This window comes from Sinohyriopsis cumingii, unplaced genomic scaffold, assembly GCF_028554795.1.
Source record: "Sinohyriopsis cumingii isolate HCF-2022 unplaced genomic scaffold, ASM2855479v2 utg000646l, whole genome shotgun sequence".
Lineage (NCBI taxonomy): Eukaryota > Metazoa > Mollusca > Bivalvia > Unionida > Unionidae > Sinohyriopsis > Sinohyriopsis cumingii.
This window is the reverse complement of record NW_028315921.1, coordinates 1204857-1211114: the sequence shown is the minus strand read 5'-3', so window position 1 is coordinate 1211114 and position 6258 is coordinate 1204857. Positions and strand designations below refer to the sequence as shown.

Below are 6258 nucleotides of genomic sequence, written 5' to 3'. Positions count from 1 at the left end.
ACTAGGCGAACTATGGAAGTGCAGGATGGACTATATCTTAAATTCCTCCAAATTGCAAAATATTTTGTCATGCATGTACATCATTATGAGATCGATCCTAAAATAACTACATGCAACGAAGAAATTAGGCACTTACTTAAATTAGATAACGTTTGTAATGATGAATAGGTATGTAGAGTGAAATCTATTATTGTTGAGGGAAAGAGTAAAATATTTTAGTGAACAACTCACTTAGTGGATAATGCAAAATATAAAAGTAAGAATTCTCGCTCCTATACAGTACGAAGAGAAAGAAAGAAAGTTTCCAAGAATTGTATAGATGTCAAGACAAAATGATTTTATTTTCTGTAAAATTTACCGCTAAAGATTCATTTGATATCAATACATATGAAGAACTCGAACAACAATGAAGTGACTAAGAAATAAGATTGTTTTGAGGTGTTATACCGAGATTTTAATCCAGTTTGGTGACTGAAAGTGACGCAAATAGCAAATACTTTCCAAATCCTGAAAAATATCAACAAAAACGAGATGTTATTAAGGAATCCATTGATGGCTTTGGCTCACTTGTTTCAAATGAAAATCAAATATTAAAATACGTTTATAAGTTTTATTGTATTTTGTAATTATCGAACACAGTTGATGAGAGTTGTAAAGAATCAGTTTTAATCTTGGTAAATTCATCCATACCTGCTGATGATACGTATTTGAGTAGGGTCATACAAGGGTTGATAAAATACATGCAGCTATAAATATAATGTCTAAAATTAGATATTTTGGTCTGGTTAAATCGATAAGGTAGTTGTATTTTACAACGTTTTAAATTATGAATATGATAATCTGTTAGAGATTTTTTTCTTCTTCAGATCGTTAACAAGGAATCAATTACGTCATGGGCAGTGAGATTTGATACAATATCATTTTTTACAACACCAAGAGCGACTAAAGAAGCTGGAAATATTGGCGAAATATAAGACTATTTAATGTAGATGATACAATTTTGGCGAGGGTTATGGCTCATGGTTTGAAATGGGTATTACCCAAAATTATGCCTCTAATTCAGACATGCTCTGTAGTTTGAAGGGATATTGCTGATACAACATTCACTGTAGGAGATGTCATTGCTATGACCTAGAGGGACAACATCGATGGATATACCTTAACAATTGATAAAAGCAAAGTTTTTGACAGAGTCAAAAGTTTGTCTCATTCACATAAATTTTGGATTTGGTCAAATTTTTATTCAGCCGCTATTAAAGACAGTGTTAAATGCAGTGTGCATCTAACACCATTCTTTCCGATTAAAACTTCTTTCTGATAAGGCTGTTCTCTATCGGTAATGCTATATATAATGCCAGTTGAACGTTAAGGGTGATACTAGAGTGGCAAATGTATTTTTTCTAGTGAGTAAATGTCTCCAAAACAAAATACACTACTCCAAAAGGAAACAGCGGCTGGTTTACGGAAAATCAAGCTACTTGAAAGCGAGTAAAACATTTGTGCTATACATGAACAGAAGTCATACAATTTAGTATCACCTCTGTGTAATAAGTTTCAAATTTAGACAAAGTGTTATTCTAACTGAGCTCCAGCACTAGTTCCCAAAATTAAGATAACGTGATCACAATGTTGAAATTGGAGCTGTCTGCAGAATTCAACAGAGACTGCCTGATGAATTAAATAAAAGTTCCGTTTGTTTTCTTTATTCCCTTTTGAACCATATCCTTTACAATATAAACCAAGTACAATAAATGATTGATTAATAGATTCTTTCTTTGCTAATGTCATGGTTGTACCATCGGCATGTTGAAAGACTTTACTTGTACTGCTAGACAATAGAAATAGAGCAACATTGACATAATAATTTATAATTATAGCGAGCCCTAAATGTTCCGCTTCAATAAATATAGCATAGTTAGTATAGGGCAACTTTGGAGGACTGAATGTTTAATTGAAAAGGCTTTCATTAAATGCATTTAACACTGTTTCTAATTTCAATATAAAAATATTTGTATCCATTAAATAAAGCTGTCACCAAACCCGAATTGTCGTAAAAGAGATACCCAGTATGAATGGTTGACTCTGTGAAAAGCTTTTTCGTGATCAGTTTCATCACCTCTTTCTTCACCATCTGCACCCTGTATTACTTCATCAACCTCGTGTTCATCATCTTCTAGAACTTGAATCCCCAATCTATCTTCCTTTGTGGCAACGTCAGCAATTCGGTAATTAATTTCTTCAATTTAATCATTTAGCATGTAACATCTTTAGGCAGTTGCATTTCTTAAGTCATATTTCCCACATGAACACAAATAAAGAAAATTTCCACAATTGTCAGAGCTTTGCCTTTTGTACTTCCCTAGGAACATGACGCTGTTTCCAACAGTTGTGGCACACGAAATGTGTGCAATCTGTCCATCATGCGACCCGGGTCAAGGACAAAAAGAGCGCACCTTTACTTGATTATCATGCAATAACTTAACGAACTAATGGTCACTTACAGTTTGATGCTCCGACTGTAGGGCTAAGATTTTATCTCTTTTTGGAAAACTGTATTTTACATAATATTACAAATCTATGTTCTTAATCAAAGTAATAGAAAAGATGTAAATCCAGCAAGTATTGTAAAATGTAACAAATACTTTCTCTAGAATACGAAATAAAACATGTAATAACAAATAATAAATATTAAAAAATAACAAAACAATCAAAATTAAATATCCAAAACAAAAATGCGTCACGTCTGTCACAAGATTTCTAGGGTAGTATCTATCCTGAATGGGAGATAGGAATTCCACTCCGTATTCTCTTATCTTGATACCGATCTCTTCGTCGGAAACGTGTGCAAGTAAGAGAGGTATTGACACAATAATAGTGTCAGAATATGAGGAAGTACAGTCATAGTTATCACTGTCAATTCCACTTTAGATTATACTCTTTATTTGGCAACGTAACCTCATACAAATTTGAAACTTTCGGCACAACTACATAGAAAGACATTTTGTTTTTTCGTTGATTGATTGGATCGTGACAGTTGTTATGTCCCAAGCATAGGTAGGGCGTATTTCTAAAGCTAGTCACATGATCACATCTATTCATTCCGCGCTGACGTAGATTTCTTGTGACCAGAGATTCATACTCCAAAACTCTCTTCAGTCAGTTTGTCTTTCGATGTCAATGCGTCTCACAAACAACTGAATATCCAATTTGCCGTAATTATAGACAGGGTAGCTTGAATCGAACAACACATTGCAGATAGCTCTCGATCGGGATTATGCAAAGTCACATATTGTTTCATTGAGAAAGACACATTTTCCTTGTTTAAAATAATCCGATATCGAGTAGTAGAAAATAATTGATACATCTTATTTATGACAATGATATATGGGCGTGTTTGGGATTTAAGGCAGTCATAAAGTCTAGTACACCCCGGTAAAACATTTTATGGAAACAACAACACTAACCTCTTAGCTGCATTAGTTGACTACCTAATCAATTGTTTTATAATGAACGTTCTAGTTCCATTAGTTGCCTCCCTTGATTCGACAAAAGAAAAACGATTGACCCCCTCCCTGCAACAATTGAATAAATGGCGAATCCGAAAAGGAGGATTGCGTTTTACTAAGGAGCATATATCAGATGGGACTTTCACAACCAAATGTGCCATTCTTTCGTTAATTTATTATTATTATTATTATTATTATTATTATTATTATTATTATTTATTATACCCTTGATAACTGTTTATCTACTGTTCTAAATATGAAGTTGAAAGGGGACTTATTTTTCATGTCCTTAAATAAGCAGCACTTAAACGTCCTCCATATGTTTCACAGACAAATGTTTTTGTGCATGGGAACAAATTTGATATAATGTCAACATGAATATCGATGTTTCTGGCCTGTATTTGAACAACCTCTCAATTTTAAATTCTGATAATTCATGTGGTTGGAAAATATTCCATGTTCACATAACTTATAAAGGCAGGAATTGTTTGTGTTTTAGGACGTTGTTTGTGAATCAAATCCTGAGATCAAAGCGAAAAATACAGAAAACTTACAATTGTATAATAGAAAGTATACCTTTAGAATGACACAAAAGAATCAAACCCCCACCGTGACCAATTGAAGAAATACTATGTATCCCAAAATTGATAGCAAATTGTATGACCTCTATTCATATACACCACAATTATTTTACAGGCTCATCTAAAGTTTAATTTTCGAGAACCAGCCTCCGTTTCCTTCCGGAGCAGGATATCAAGTTTGGAAACATGTAATCACTGGAAATGTGTAAATTTGCCTTTTAAGAGCAGATATTGTATGGATTAACGAAAAATTGAAACAAAATAAATTCCATTTTTAATATGGCAATGTCATGTCAGAGGTCAAAACTTTTCGGCACTTTTGGGTGGGGATCGCAGGGGTGGTTCAGTATGTATTTTTCTACAGGGAGCGCAAAGAAGACCGCAAGCTGACTGTGGGATTTAGCAGCTAGTGAGGGCCAGGGAGACAAACACTCATTTTGTCTTGGGGTGGGGAAGGGTGATGCCGGCGGTGGGTGGGAAACACGGGGAGGCTTGTCCACCTGATCACTGTCGAACGTTCCAATGCTATATCATTACATGCCACAATTGTTTTTCGTTTGACCTTTTGTTATATTTCACTTTAGCTGCATGTACATTTGACATTTTATTATTGCTAGAACGGTGTAGAAGGTCCAAATTCGCACCAAAAAAGCCGTCATTGAAGCGTGAAAAGTAAATTACATTGACCCACATTTTATATATGAAATCAGATACATATTTACTGAGTGTGCCTTTTATTTATATTTTTGTGCCTGAAGATAAATGATAATTTGATGTTATGAATTTAAAATTAAAAACAAAAAACAAAAACCAAATAAAAGTGATTAGCAGAGCGTGGTTTCGATCCACGGACCTCTGGGTTATGGGCCCAGCACGCTTCCACTGCGCCACTCTGCTGTTAGTTGTTATTGTTGTTGTTATAGGGTTTAACGCCATTTTTCAGCACAAGATAGGCTATACATGGCGGCCAGTATTAATGGTGGAGGAAGAACCCGGGAAAACCCCGGAAAGAACCACCGACCCACGAGAAGCTACCGGCAAGCTTTCTCACATGTCCACATTGGCCGAGCCCGAGACTCGAACCCACGCAGACAGAGGTGAGATGGCAGTGATCCGTGACGGAGAGCGCTTTAGACCACTCGGCCACTCGGCTCTGCTGTTAGAAAACATTGATTTTTATAACTTTAAAAAAAAATGGAACTGATATTCACTTATCTGATGTAATACTTACCGAAGTGATGAATACAACGAATGTTCGTACGAGTTTTTTCCCTTGCCTAACAATCCATTGATATGAACATGCTTGCTCACTAAGGGACCGACCATGTATTTGTTTCTGTTTATTGGGTGGGTAGGTGGGTAATGTTGAGTTTTCTCCAGCCAGGAGAATTGTTTTAATTTACCTGAAGATATATATTTCTTCTTTTAAAGAATATCATGCACTAGGTTTCTTTATGTGCACATCAGTTAGAGCTAGGATGGTTCGACGGTTAGAATTTTTTTCTGTCTGAAAAAGACATATATTGAATCGTGAATATCAGACAAAAGTTGTGTGTGGTTTAGGCCAGGTAGCTATAGATCACTCCCTAAATAGTGTACTCATCAAAATACACCGGACGAGGTGGCCGAGTGGTTAAGGCGATGGACTGCTAATCCGTTGGGGTCTCCCCGCGTGGGTTCGAATCCCATCTTCGTCGATATACATTTTATCTGATGTGTAGAACTTTTAGTTATGACTACAAACCGTATTCATCAATATTGTAATGTGATATCGTCACGTCAGAAAGAAAAACACGCCTAATGATGTCTCCATGATTTCTTTTTGGTGGTTTGTGTCTTGAATAGACTGACGTTTTGTGCATGTTTGTGACAGGTTTGTGTATTGACCTGTTCCGGCTGCATATTTATAATCGAGTTGTACTTTTTGTGCGTGTGGAACATTTTATCTCCCACAGGAGAAAAAAAACAACAACAACATTTCTTGGCATTGAAATAAAGTCCCAGTAGTGCTAACATGCATGCGGGAAGTGTAGCCAAATATCAATGCCGCGAATCGGCCGATTAGCAGAAACATTTAAGGTTGCGAGCAAGGCAAAAGGGATCAAGCTAAGGTTTGGGAGGGTAAGGGGTGATGTGTTTCCAAAATTCCAAAACGGCACCAAAGCACACGC

The 6258-nt window shown here is 35.9% G+C and overlaps 2 non-coding genes across 2 annotated transcripts; one reads left to right on the top strand and one right to left on the bottom strand.

The window, feature by feature from the left end:
- Window positions 1-4912: 4912 nt before the first annotated feature.
- On the bottom strand, window positions 4913-4984 carry Trnam-cau (transfer RNA methionine (anticodon CAU)). The gene has a single exon. It is a non-coding gene; the product is annotated as a tRNA-Met (tRNA).
- A 718-nt stretch (window positions 4985-5702) lies between these two features.
- Window positions 5703-5784, top strand: Trnas-gcu (transfer RNA serine (anticodon GCU)). The gene has a single exon. It is a non-coding gene; the product is annotated as a tRNA-Ser (tRNA).
- The last annotated feature ends 474 nt before the right edge of the window (window positions 5785-6258 follow it).